This window comes from Bison bison, unplaced genomic scaffold (genome assembly GCF_000754665.1).
Source record: "Bison bison bison isolate TAMUID 2011002044 unplaced genomic scaffold, Bison_UMD1.0 scf7180017864456, whole genome shotgun sequence".
Classification (NCBI taxonomy): Eukaryota; Metazoa; Chordata; class Mammalia; order Artiodactyla; family Bovidae; genus Bison; species Bison bison.
Genome location: NW_011495018.1, coordinates 9367706 through 9382494, shown reverse-complemented (window position 1 = coordinate 9382494; position 14789 = coordinate 9367706). Strand labels below are relative to the sequence as shown.

Sequence of the window (14789 nt, the reverse complement as noted above, 5' to 3'; positions counted from 1 at the left end):
AAGATGAGTCACATCAGAAAAAAAAGATGGATGAGTGGACCTCTGGACATCCCTTAGACAAGCATCTCTTACGGGCTCAGAGGCAAGCGTTTGTGCCCATGGAGTCCTTGTTCTGAGTGACAAATACCCACCCCTTCTCACCCTCCTTTTGGCTCATTCTGAGGCATTGCTTCCAAGGCCTCAGTCAGTTCAGTCGCTCAGCTGTGTCTGACTCTTTGTGACCCCATGGACTGCAGCACGCCAGGCTTCCCTGTCCATCACCAACTCCCGGAGTTTACTCAAACTCATGTCCATCGAGTTGATGATGCCATCCAACCATCTCATCTTCTGTCATCCCCTTCTCCTTCCACCTTCAATCTTTCCCAGCATCAGGGTCTTTTCTAATGAGTCAGTTGACCAAAGTATTGGAGCTTCAGCATCAGTCCTTCCAGTGAATATTCAGGACTTGCTTTCCTGATTTCCAAGGCCTAAGGTGAAAATAGTGTCTAAGAGGGAAATTGAGGGTTTGTGGGGCCTCCGTCTTGAAATGGTGCTTAGGAAGTGTCTGATTATTTTTCCACATCTGAGTACTTTTCATTCTTTGGCCGAGATGCTCTTTTTCCGTCCCTGTAGTCTTTGTTGTAAGATTTCTGTTTACTCGAGGCTAGTGGCTGTGGAATGAGGATTCGGTTGGTTGGTTTTCATCCAGGAGTGTGAACTCAGCTGACCAGTTCTCTCAGTGGTCCTGCTGATCCTCATCAACTGAGCCAAGCAAATGAGACCCTTCTGGTTTTTGAAGGAAGTGCGGGTGTGGAAATGTCTAGAGTCAGAGCTTTTCCATCTTAATTTTGGGCAAAATGTATCATTTTCTCCATTCATGCTCCCCCAGTTTTGTGAGGCAAGGCTTGAAGGAAATTTCCCGATTCTTTCCTTTTCTTCTAACCTAATCCACTCATGTGTCCTGTGGCCTCATCCATCCACGTATCCTGAGACAAAGAAGAGATAAGCCTCTAGTTATTTATTCATCTTACATTAAGATTTTGAGCTGAAACCAGAAGCACAGGACTTTTACATAGCAGGAACCTTGAGATAATGGAGAACTTTGAGCCTTTGATGCAAGAGATTTGGAAAACAAAGCACAAAGCTGGCCTTTAACCTCATGCCCTAAAAATAAGAGAGGGAGGAGGCTGGAGCATGCTTGTAAGTGATTGGGCTTGAAGGCAAGATGAACAGAAATAACCGGTGACTGTGGTCGGATTTGTGCCATGTTCTGGTCCTTTTATCATGAAATTGAGTGTTTTGTGGCAAGAAGGCTAGCCCTGAGAGTCTATTTTAACCCAGTTGGCTTATTGTCACAAATTCCTTAACTCTGAGACAGTTTGCCTGTTTGATGAGGGAGATTGTGTTGTTCGTTGGAGCTTTGTTATACATAATTGAAATCTGAGGTTACTTACCAGCCTTGTCATATTTAAACTAGTTATATGACTCTGCTATTTTTGTTATTATATCAACTGGTGTAAAAAATGATTCAGAGTCTCTCAAAGTCGAGAAAAACTCTTTCCTTGTATCAGTTATGGTGCAATTAAAAAGACAGGTTTAACCAGAAGTTTTTGAAAGCATTCTCTGCTCCATTCCTGACAGCCAGCTCTGAACTTCCCACGGGCATCTGGGAAGCTCTGGCTACTGCTCATGACCATAGTCCTTGCTCATCTGCTGGCCTGAGCCCCTTCTTCTCTGGATTCTACTATCTCTTTGATGATCTGATCATCTCCCCCTCCTCCCACCCTACTTCTGCCGCTGCTGCTGTTCTCTGAACAACCACATGACCTTTTTTTTTAAACCTTTTTATTTTGTATTGCAGCTTCCCAGGTGGGCGTGGTGGTAAAGAATCTGCCTGCAATGCAGGAGACTCGGGTTTGATCCCTAGGTCCAGAAGATCCCCAGGAGAAGGGAATGGCTGCCCACTCCAGTATTCTTGACTGGAGAATTCCATGGACAGAGGAGCCAGGCGGGCTACGGTCCATGAGGTCACAAGAGTTGGACATGACTGAGCAGCTGACATAGCCTATTTAACAATGCTGTGATAATTTCAGGTGAACAGGGAAGGGACTGGGCCATTCAGATACACGTATCCATTCTCCCCCAAACTCCCCTCCCTGCCACAGAACGCTGAGTAAGTCCACGTGCGGTGAAGTAGGTCCTTGTTGGTTATCCATTTTAAATATAGAAGTGTGGACACGTCCATCCCAAGCTTCCTAACTATCCCCTCCCACACTGACAACCATATGTTCCTTCTCTTAGTCAGTGAGTTTCTTCAGAATGACCTTTTAGAAATATAAATCGGGGATTTCCTTGGCTGTCCAGTGATTGGGACTTCGCCCTCCAATGAAGGGGATTCGAGTTCCATCCTTAATCTGAGAGCTAAGATCCCACATGCCTCGGGGCCCAAAACAGAACAGATTCAATAAAGACTTTAAGAATGAAAGTGAAAGTAGAAATGTGTTAGACGCTTAGTCGTGTCGGACTCTTTGCGACCCCATGAACTGTAGCCTGCCAGCCTCCTGTGTCCATGGGGATTCTCCAGGCAGAAATACTGGAGTGGATTGCTATTTCCTAATCCAGAGGATCTTCCTGATCCAGGGATCAAACCCAGGTCTACTGCATTGCAGGCGGATTCTTTACCTTCTGAACCACGAGGGAAGGCTTCAAGAATGATCTACATCAACAACAAAAAAACTTAAACAAACATAAAAACACGAGTCAAGGTGAGCTCTTGCCCTGAGTAGAACCCCGACCCGTGTCCAGCTCTTCAAGGCAGGCTTCTCCTCCCACCCACCCACTGTGCCCTCAAGATCTGGGGCCTTAGCCCCATTCCTTGCACTTGGCAAACTCCTCACCTCTGGGCACTTCATCTTGTGGTTCCCTCTGTCCAGAACCTTCTTTCCCCAGCTCTGTGGGGTCTGGCTCCTTCCTCCTTCATGTCTGTCTCTAAGAAGCCTTCCCTCTAGGGAACGAGAGAGAGAGAGAAGCTCCAAGTGCAGCCCAGAGCCTGAAACAAACCAGTGTCAGCACGTCCTCTGTTTTGTTGATTGCACTTCCTCTCCCAGTGGCTGTGAACTAATGAATTAATTCAGTAAATATTCGAGGGGAGTTTCTTGCTTCATTTTACAATTCCTCGCCCACAGCCATTTTAGCAGTGCTGGTCTGGGGGCGGGGGTTGGTGTTAGGTGTGTGGGAAGAGCAAGAAAATCACACTCTTTTCTCATGACTCTGTAAACTCAGAAATCACTGGTACAGCTGTTCCCTGACTACAGGGGGCTTTAAAGAAAGAACACTACGCTTAGTGTTTCTCTAACTTATTCTAATTCTCTGAATTATGTTTAGGTGATGGATATAATGATCTTGGTTGTAGAATTTTAACACTTTGAGGACTGGCGAGGGTAAATGTGTTCTAACTTCCTGGCCTTGTGCGTGGCACTTTCCAGGTGTAAACTCACTTCCCAAAACCACCCCATGTGGCTGGTGGCTATTACCACCACCTATTACCCGCTACTAACCACACTGCATAGACGAGGAGACTGAGGCCCCGGAGATGTTGTGGAAACTGTCCTGAGTGTTTAACAGGTGGCAGAGCAGGAATTTTGGAACCAAATCTATTGATCTCATTTTTTATATTCAGTGCGTGTTCTGTTGTGTGTATTTATGAAATGATAAGAATAATAAGTTCATATGTTATACACGAAGAAAGTGCTTTCATTTAGATTTCATCAGTTCAGAATTTTTAATAAGTGGGTCAAAGACTGGATTGATGTCGCTGCATTATGTATGAGCGAAAAGGGCGTGACCATAAACTGAGACAGGCAGTGCCTCAAGGGAAAAGCACATTTTCAAGGCGTTGAACAATACTTATTCTCTGCAACTGGCATGCTGTTTACAAGCTGTTCTTTCTCCTTTTTATCGTGTAAAGAGATGGGAAAGAAAGGGACAGAGGGTTGAAGTCCTCCTCTCTATTGTACAGAAGCACTGTTTGCAGTCTGTGGTAAAAAGGGAGCTTTTAAAGCTTTTAAAACATCGGACTTCTTACCTAAGTGTTCTGGCCACTCCATGCTGAGTCGAGGTTTGTGCATCTGTTTCTATGCGCAGCATCATGACTGAGGCTCATCGAGACCCACAGAGGACCACAAGTTATTCATTTCGCAGAGCTGGGGAAGAGGTTTTCTGCAGAATGCATCTTTCTGCTTAGCAGAAAGCGGAACATATTTGTTCAGATAAAAGAAATACAGCAAAACCCAAACCACTTCTGGAGGCACGTGCTCAGCTGTCAGAACCTCAGGGTCTCCACATGCCTCACTCAGGGTCACTGTTCTGCTCCCCGGCAGAGGCCACTTTCCTGACCCCAGAGGTCTGGGTGGCCCGTGACCTCCCCTCTCACTCCGTGTAGGTTCCCAGAACCTTAAGCTTAGATGCCCACTGCTTGAATGAGGGAGGGGATTAAGGTATGGCCAAAAGGAGGGGGTGAAGAAGGAAATGGCAACCCATCCCAGTCTTCTTGCTTGAAAAATCCTACGGACAGAACATGGGATTGTAAAAGAGTCGGGCATGACTTAGCAACTAAACAACAAACGAAAGCAAAGGGAGAGGGTGGGCCGGGGCGGGAGGCCCAGGCTGGCCCGGCTGGCTGCCCCAGTGGCCGGTTGTGGATCCAGATGCAGAAACTCCGTTTCATCTGTCACCTTGGAAGGGACGATGCTCAGGGAAACCGACGGCATCCGAATGTACCAGGGGCTGAACTGCAGGTGAGGAGCACAGCCTGTCGCCGTCCAGGAGCCCCTCGGATGTGAGGATGGCTCCTGGTTAGGGTGAGAGATGGAGGACGTGCTCCAGTCTTGGCTCGAGCCTTTGACAAGTCACTGAGCCTTGAGAGTGGGAAGAAGAAGCGTGCTTCTTGAGAGTGGGAAGCTGATCTGACTCAGCTGCCCAGGTGCCCAGCATCTGACAGGTCCTGCTGAAACTGTCATGGAGTGAAATCCACAGGCCTGCCCTATTGTGAGGATCACATGAGAGGGTGGATAAGGATATTCCGAGGTGCTAATTGCACAGTATCGGCTGAGATGAGCAGCCTGGGCCTCGGAGTCCCGGGTGGGGCATCCGCATCCTGGGACCCAGGTACCTGCCTGGAAGACCACCTTGTTACCAGAAGAATGCTTGTTGAGTGTGGAAGGTGAGGGTGGAAGGATGGGTGTTTCTTGCAGGCTGTGAGAGCACCTGGACTGTGGCCCCACGGCACCCTGAGGGTGGAGCCCCCAGGGGCCTTGCCCCCAGGTGGGCGTGTCCACCCTGAACTGTGCAGTGGGGGTGGGCTGGGCGTGGTGCTGCATCTTAGCTGCCCGTCTGCTCTCTCCAGGCTCGTTGTTGGCGCCTTCCCTTTTACCAGTGTCACCTGGACATAATCCAGCTAATCAGACCCCAGCTGTGTTATATTCCTTGTGTCCTGGACCACAATGAAATCTGGGAGAACAAGCCAAACAGATCTGGAAAGATCCCAGGTGTTCCCAGCAGCTGGGTTGGGCTCCACCCTGTTCAGGCCTGCATCTTCCCCTATACCCAGCCAAATGTGTCCTCCTGTTTAAACATCTTCTTCTGATTACGACCATAACACATATATGTTGCCTAGCCTTGAAAGTGGCTCAGTCTTGTCCAACTCTTTGCGACCCCATGGACTATACAGTCCATGGAATTCTCCAGGCCAGAATACTGGAGTGGGGTAGCCTTTCACTTCTCCCAGGGATCTTCCCAACCCAGGACTCCTGTGTACATGTTGCCTGTACGTGTATATATTTGTCTCTGCATAGGTATGTAGTGAGTGAAGTTGCTCAGTCTTGTCTGACTCTTTGGGACCCCATGGGCTGCAGCTTGCCAGGCTCCTCTGTCAATGGGATTTTCCAGGCAAGAGTACTGGAGTGGTTTGCCATTTCCTTCTCCAGGGGATCTTCTCGGCCCAGGGATTGAACCCGGGTCTTCTGCATTGCAGGCAGACTCTTTACCATCTGAGCCACCAGGGAAGCCCTGATGGATCGGTAGATAGGTATTAAATATACATATGTATTTATGTGTATTTGTTTATGTTGATATATAATTATTGTATCCCAAATAAGCTTATACTGTATGTACATTCCTTAATCTGCTGTCTTTTTCTACTTATTATTTAGCTTGCAGTTTTCCTGACTGTACATGTAAACAGCATGTGGTTCTGAGGGAGGGTCTGTTATTAATACTTGCCAGGTACTGGCGGAAGTCCTAGTTTTGACCAGACTTGACTGCTCTTTTTGAGTTTTTACGTCCTCTCCTGTCGTTTTTCTGTCTCTTTTTTTCTCTTATTCTTTATAGATGTTGTTTATCTGCCTGTTTTTAACACCACCCTTTGTCTTCTAATTTGTTTTGATTTCAGAAACCAGATTATCGAATTGTCTTTGTTTGGGCTGCTGTAAAAATTACCATAGGCTCATGGGCTTAAGCAGCAAATGTTACAGTTCTGGAGCTGGAAAGTCCACACTCAAGGCATGGACAGATTTGGTGTCCGGATGTCTTCTCACTGAATCCTCACATGGCAGAAGGGGCCTGGAGCTCTCTGGGGTCTTTTATAAGGGCACTAATCCTGTTCCCAAGGGCTCCACCTTCATGTCCCGATCACCTCCTAGGACCCCACCTCCTAATACTGTCACCTCGAGGATGAGGTTTCAATGTGAATTTGGAGAGACACACATTCAGTCCATAACACCAACCTGTTGGAATAGTGTATGAAAGAAAGCTAAGTATATTGTTGAACAAGACCAGAAGAGGTTTCTCTGAGTTCAGGAGCTTTAGTGCAAGCTCTGGGTCATATGACTTGGTTGAGCAGAGACATTTTTGTATTTTCTTGGAAGCTAGCTGTCTCTTGGCCAGCTGAAGATACTGCCTGCATGTTGAGAGGCTTCTCACTAGGTAGGGTGTTCTATAGTTCTCGCTGGAGAGAAGAGAAGGACTTTTAAATGACAGCCCGTCAGAAGCGCCTCCTTGTGTCTTTTACAGTCTTTTTTTTTTTCCACTAGCATCCATAAATGTCTTTGGAGAAGGGAATGGCAACCCACTCCAGTATTCTTGCCTGGAGAATTCCACGGACAGAGGAGCCTGGCGGGCTACAGTCCACAGGGTCACAAAGAGTCAGACATGACTGAGCGACTTCCATCACCATGAACGTCTTATTTCCAGTTAGGTTTTTTTTTTTTTTTTTGAGAATTTGAGTTTATAGATGCCAATTTAGGTTACTCAAGCAATGAGTTAGGCTACAAAGATGGGATTTCAGGGCTATCAGTGTATGAAAGCAAGAACATAAAAAGGCTGCCTGAGTCCCTTCTCCCTCTATTTTTCCTAAGACTTGAGTCAGTCTGGCCTTTCTCCAGGAAGGCACAACACGATCCAGTTACAAATCTGTGGCGTCAAGAGCCCAGAGCCCATTCAGTGCTGATTCTTTACTACCTGCAGTGGGGCCTGAGGCCACTGAGAGTCCCTTCCCCTTTGCTAAGTACTTGGTGTCATTGCAGTTAAGTCAGTTTCACAGCTTGTGCTGTGTGTGTGTGTGTGGGAGGGGTAGCGGGGTTCATTGGGCGCCTGTGTACACAGCCACGTGTGCACAGTGCCACACCAAGCCTTCTCCCCGTCCCTGGCGAAGTGGGTTGTGTGCACCTCAAGGGAAGGGTGAAGTCCAGCTCGGCGCAGCTCCGACAGGGTCCACGTTCTCCTGGATACACTCGTGTCCACGGACCACCTGGCAGGACAGCCCTCCCACACTGTGTGTGGCCTCCAGATTCTCTTTCATGCCTAACTCAGGAGCTCTGACCACATGGGAGTCTTAACTAGCTAGCAAATCACTTTTCCCAGAATTTCTAATGCTTGGATGCCAAGGGCAGAGCCGGAGCTGCAGGGACGTCAGTGCTGGTCCAGAGGCTGAGGATCTGAGCTCCCAGCCCAGGTTTGATTCCCGGTCAGAGAGCTCGATCCCACGTGCCACAACTAAGACACGGTGCAGCCAAATAAATAAAGATTAAAGAAAAGAATCCGAGCTGCAGTAATAAGGTGGAGAGCAGTATCCTCACTGTTTTTATTCCCACTTACTGGGCAACAATCCAAGGGCCTGGAAGGTCAAGGGACTTGTCTAAGCTGACACAGTTGCAGCAAGTGACGTGGTTATAGTGTAGTGAGAGCTTGTGGACAGCGTTCCAGTCATTCCAACTTCTGATTTCTTTGGGGGACAGTCTGTCTCCCCCATTCCATCGAGTCTGGATCGTGCTAAGTCATGTCTGACTCTTCTGCAACCCCATGGACTGTAGCCCACCAGACTCCTCTGTCTGTGGGATTCTCCAGGCAAGAATACTGGAATGGGTTCCCATTTCCTTCTCCAGGGAGTGTTATGGGTTGCTTATTCATTAGGGTTCCTCACCCTTTCTGGGCTTACCCAGGTGGCTAAGTGGTAGAGAATCGGCCTACTAGTGCAGGATTTGCAGGAGATGCGAGTTTGACCCCTGGGTCATGAAGATCCCCAGGAGGAGGAAGTGGCAACCCACTCCAGTATTCTTGCCTGGAGAATCCCACGGATGGAGGAGGGTGGCAGGCTACAGTCCATGGGGTAGCAAGAGTCAGACACAACTTAGTGACCGAGCACTCAGCACTCACACCTTCTTCTAGCTAAATGATGAACATACGACCCAAGGTGGGCCAATTGGATGCTTAGTCCTGTCTCTTCAAATCTGACTCCTCAGCCACCATAGCCTTTTAATAAATTCCACTGTTGCTTGAGTTATCTAGTTGCTTCCTGTTTCTTACTTTAGTCAGTTCACAACTGGCCATCACCAGGTCTGCGGGACTCCTCTGTCTCTGAGGATACTCTTCCCCTTTGTGATTGCATTTTCCTTTGCAGCCAGTGTGTTGATACCCCTGGGAACCCTGCTGACATCTCTTCGTAACCACCAAGTGAAAGCTGCTTGAATCTGAAAATGCATCTGCCTTATAACCCGACACACGCTAGGTACTGGGAGTCTTAGGATGCGGGTGTCAGCATCAGTGGGACTTTCCCTCGAGTGTCAGGCTGGAAGATCCTAGCTGCCTGGCTAGGATGCCTGGGAGCTATGTTCACAGGAGACAGCACCTGACTATGGCTCCTCGGTCACCTGACGGACCAAGAAGCACCTCAGCCTTTGACTGTGTTGAAATCACAGTCTCCCTTTACTGATTTATTGAGGAGTCATGTTGCTGAGCAAAATCCTGTTTCTATATCCAGGATGGGGAAATTAAAATGAAAGACACTTTTCTGTCAGCCTGAAAAAAATGACCAGTGTGGCCAAGTTGTTTTAAGCAGGAGGGAAGAGTGTGTGTGTGTGTGTGTGTGCGCACATGCTCGTGCATGCACATTGGGGCAGAGACAGAATTTCTTGACAAGGTTGTCACAGCGGAATATTCTGATGAATAGAATTTAGGGCACAGCAGTTTCTAAGATATCTGCTCACTCACAAATGCATCAGATTCTTACACGAGGTGCAGAGATGAATGAAGTGGTCTGATGCGCCGAGAGCCCGAGTTCCTTCCTGGAAGGTCTCCCTCTGTCGCTGGGACGGCGGATGGTCTTCCGGCCTGGAGGACGTGAGCCCTTCTCCCTGGCTGGGCTTTGGGCCCACACTCTGCGTTTGTCTTCAAGGGGGAGGACCACCAGAAGGAGCGTTCACACTTCTTGCTCAGGTGGTCTCCCCTGGAGCTCAGAGGCTGGGGCTCATATCCTGGGAAGACCCCCCCACCTCTCAAGTGTCTGCACTGTGTCCTTTCCCTCTTGGTGGGCGGTGGCAAGAACTCACAGCGCCCGGATTGCTCTCATGGTGAGAAGTGCAAACTGGAGTTCTGAGGAGCTGCTCTGCATGTGAGGAGTTGATCCACATGTGGAACTCCCCTTTTCCTGTAGCCATCCTTAAGCTCAAACTGCATTTTGATAATCACTGTAAGTATAAGTAATTTTAGATTTCTGGAATAGGAGGGCATTAATTATATTATATTAATTATATTAGTTATATTTAGAACTAAAGCTCTTACTTGGCAGCAGTTTCATGCAGGCAAGCCCAGTTCCATGGAAGACCTGCCAGGAATAGGCCTTGGGAAGCACTTCAGCTCTCCAGGCCTAAGTTTCCTCACCTGCATAAAAAGATATGATAAGTGTACTGAAGTAGGAAATAGTCTCTAAATTTTCTTCCCGCTTTGAAGGTGAAAGATTCTATGTTCTCTGAAATTTATTCTTCCGAACCCTTTAATGATCTGTAGTAAAGCTTAAGCAAAATGTGAAAGATTGAGGGCAGGAGGAAAAGGGGACAACAGAGGATAATTGGATGGCATCATCGACTCAATGGGTGTGAGTTTGAGCAAACTCTGGGAGATGGTGAAGGACAGGGAAGCCTGGTGTGCTGCAGTCCATGGGATTGCAAAGAATTGGGTACGACAGAGTGTGAACAACAAGCCATTTAATGATATGCTGGAAGATGGCATTTATAGTTCTTCTTTATTAAAAGGTTCCAATATTTTATTTGTAGATACATATATTCACACATATATTTGTGTTTATATGTATGCATGTGTATGCCATTCCCTTCGAGGATCTTCCCAACCCAGGGATCGAACCTGGGTCTTCTGCATTGCAGGCAGATTCTTTACCATCTGAGCCACCAGGGAAGCCCAGGATTGTATTATACTAGCTTCTCATGTCTATATTATATTATGTTACATTATTATTATGTGAATGTTGATCTTATACTCCTTCACTATTGTCGTTTACAGAAATAAAACATAATGTGTTTAAACCAAACCAAAAATATAGGTTGATAGGCCTCAGGGTTCTGCATGTTGCTGGCTAACTGTCTTGCTTTGGGGAGAGCTGCCATAAAATACTCTTTTGTCTGGATGGGAGGGAAGTTTGGGGGAGAATGGATACATGTATGTGTACGGTGGAGTCCCGTCACTGTTCACCCGAAACTGTCACAACATTGTTAACCAGCTGTACCCCAACACAAAGTAAAAGTTAATAAAGGCAACTTCCTCCCCCCAAAAAAAACCCCGAAGATAAAATACTCTTTTGATGCAAGGTGCCATCTATGAAGGGTCTGGGTTCCTCGTTGTGTGGAGGAGGTTTCCAAAGTGTGCTCGGTGGGGCTTTAGGTCCTATAAAGACTTTCCAAAATCTGAGAAAAATATTTGAGGAAATATTTTTAAACTTTACAAGCACCCTGGGGAGCCTGGCAGACTCGGGTGTCAGCAGGCAGCACAGTCTCTACGCCCGTAGTTATGCGTTTCCATCTTCCCTTCTCTGTACACACACGCTGTGTGTATCGCCTGCCACCAGCATATGGCCTTGTGCTGATTGATAGATTAATTTGGTTTTGCCCAGTTAGGTAGTTCTCCTGTCCTGACTGCCTTATTAAAGAATGTCCCATGATCACAGGACAAGCTGTTCAGAACAGGTGCTGTTCGTGGTTACTCATCAGGACTTCTCAATAATGTGCAACCAGGAGAGAAATCAACAGACCCAGTGCTGCATTAGGCATCCTCAACCCCCAGGGTCAGATTGTTTAAGTTCGTAAAAATAGCTTAATGGTTCTCAATGATGGGCTTCCCTGGTAGCTCAGCTGGTAAAGAATCCGCCTGCTATGCAGGAGACTCCGGTTCGATTCCTGGTTCAGGAAGATCTGCTGGAGAAGGGATAGGGTACCCACTCCAGTATTCTTGGGCTTCCCTGGTGGCTCAACTGGTAAAGAATCTGCCTGCAATGGGGGAGACCTGGGTTTGATCCTGGAGTTGGAAAGATCCCCTGGAGAAGGGAAAGGAAAAGCTATAGACTTTATAAGAATACATCATACAGTGACCTTATAAAGTGAGTGAAATACTACTTTTCTCTGTGCATAGGAAATTCACATAAGATGCATTTAGAAAAATAGTTTTGTTGCTGGAAAGGTTTAGAAGCCACTGACGTAGTAGTAAGACAGCACAGATTTTAGAGGCAGACAGTTCTAGATTTGAGCCCTGCACTTCCCTAGTTTACTAACGAGGTGGCCTTGGGCTAAGCAGTGTGCCTCTCTAAGCCATAGCTGTGTCATCTGCAAAACGGGCCTGCTCTCCAGTAGCGGGATATTTTTGTAGCTTATAGAGAAATGTGCAAATGGCCTAGTCCAGTGCTTGATATGTAATAAAAAAGTTCAACATACAGTAGCTATTAGAATGCTCTTTATGCTGGGAATTAAAGTCATTATATTTCATGCCCGGCCATTAAGAGGTACACCTTTACACTTTTATTATATTTGCATTCATTTACATATTTACTTATAGAGAACTTAGCATTTGCATATCCTGGTAAATACATTTCTCTGTAATTTAGAGTCATTTTAGCAGACTGTAATGGCACATTTCTCTTTCTGACACAGCTTCTTGGCAAATTAACTTACTTGCATTTTCATTTTAAAAACGTGTGGTGCCTTCGCAGAATAATTTCCCGTACTTTCAGTTCTTCTTGTAGGAAAAAAATAATTGCACAGCCAAGGAAAGCTGCTTTCATGCATTGGGACTCTGGAATGCTGCTTTATGTTTATGTCCAGGCTCTTTGTGGGTGGACTGTAGAAATCCCCACTCTTGGGAATGTTTCTGAGCCCTCTCTGAGAAACTGAATAGGGAGAAAAGAGCTAATTAAAAAAGCTGCCGTCCGCCTCCTCTAATTAACTTGCTCTCCACTCCTGGGGGAGGGTGTGAAAATATGAAAACGGCACTCAGGCGGTGCTGGAAGTGAACGCCATTCTAGGGGTCCCTGGTAGCCTCTGGTGTTTTGATGCAGAAAAGGTTCGTAGTGAACAAGGCGAGGAGCCTCACAAGGGGCCTGGTGTACCCTTGCCCTCCCTGGACACTGCCTCCCACACGGGGCGCTGGTGAATAGTGGTCCCCTCTGAGCAGGTGTGCACGCTGGGCAGCTGCGAGCTGGGGAGACCTCATTGGAATTCAGCAGCTTGAATCCATGAGCGTCCGGCCCTCCCTGTCGCTTGCTTATGCTGCTGGGAAAGATCAGGGGCCCTTTGTGCTCTCAAGCCACACATCGCTGGAGCCCGGGGATGCAGAAGCCGTGGGAAGAGCTCCCTCTGCATCTCTGCTGGGCCCTGGGGAAGCTCAGAACATCCCTGCCTGGTGTTGCGGCGGCTAAGTTTCTCGTGACGTCGTAAAGAGATTCAGAACCCAGACGTATCGGCAAAGGAATTAGGGGTGGAAGTTTGGGGACAGAAGCTGTTCTTCAGCGGAAATGGCTTTGGCCTCCTGGTGGACATGGCCCCCGGTGGAATGGGCCCGGTGGATGTGGACGACGGTAACCGGCAGTGGGGATTCCAGTCTGAGGGTCCTTCACGGAAACCCAGGAAAGAGGCAAGTTGTCTGTGTGCGTCTCTTCAACATTGCCGCCGATGAGTGCAAAGCTGGGGGCCAGGTCTACACCCAGAGCCCACCAGGCAGATCTAAACTACTGTTCCTCTTTGATGCTTGGCTGCATGACTTTCTTGTGTTTTTCATGCCAGTAAAAAGATTCTGCAGAAGTTCAGCTACCTAGATCTGTGGTTGTCCAGGCATGGATCTTAAATCTCTCCCCCGTTCCGACCCCAGACGAAAGCTAAGTCTTTTAATATTAACATGTGTTTGTAAAAGTTGGCATGGCCCCTGTTGCATTTGTATAAATTAAGTCTTGTGAAATTTGATAGTAAACAGGCTTCAGCTCATTGGATTCTGTCGAATCCAGCTCTGATGTTTCTCTTCATCTCTTTGTGTCCCTGGAGAGCTCTGTGGCTGGTTGCAGGAGCCAGAGTCCTTGGAAGGATGGGAGTAGGGGATCTTTGGCTCCGATAAAGTGAGTCTCTGACACACAAGTTGTAAAAATCTCGATGGAGATTTTCTGAAGGAGACTCACCAAATGGCTCTTTTTCTCCTGTCCTGGCTGACTGCAGAGGGATTGGTTGGTCGTGGTGCTCTCTGCTGGCTGGCAGACAGTCCTTAGAAGATGCTGACTTCTGCGGAGGACACTGGTCCTTTGATCTTTGTGGATGTTCAGCTCTACGAGCGTTTCAGCGTCCACACGTACCTGATACATCGCTCTCTGATTATATATCTTCTACCAAATTGCCTGCTGTGTTGCTTGTGCCAGCAGCAACCCTAAGTATCCACTGTCTTGATAATTACCTTCCTTGTTGCAAATAAATAAATGGCATTTTGGTCAACTTAAAATATCCTGAGACGGGAGTGAGCCTGGGTGATGCTGCTGATCCTCAAAGTGAGCTGAAGCCGGCATCACAGACCCCTCCGCATCCTGAGCCCGTTAAGGAGCTGCCCTCCAGCCTGAGGACACATGCCTGGCTCAGTGATCTGGGGACGCCTCATCCTTTCTGGCTCGAAATTGAGTCCCTAGTGGAAGCAGGGTGATGAGAAGGGCTGGCTGCCCTTGGTTTTCTCGAGCCAGAATAAGGCTTTTTTTAGCTTTGTGAGCCTCTTCCCCTTTTTACAGGGTGGCATGGCGGGCATTCCTCTGGGTGGGGTTTTGGTTCCTTTCTCTGGGTGAAGAATCTTCCTTGAGAGCAGACATCACTGCAGACCAGCAAGGGTGATTTTCATGCTGCTGGGATCAGCAGGCTGTGCTTTGAGCTTTAGTCTGACACACCCTCCTCTGACTTGCCAGCTTTCATGCCTTCCTTCATTGACTTAACAGATGTTTATTCACTGCCTCC

At 47.6% G+C, this 14789-nt stretch overlaps 1 protein-coding gene across 4 annotated transcripts in view; it reads left to right on the top strand.

Annotated features, from left to right (window-relative positions):
* The window catches only part of TACC2 (transforming, acidic coiled-coil containing protein 2), a 236236-nt gene that overhangs the window by 172749 nt on the left and 48698 nt on the right, over positions 1 to 14789 (top strand). The window lies entirely within an intron of this gene.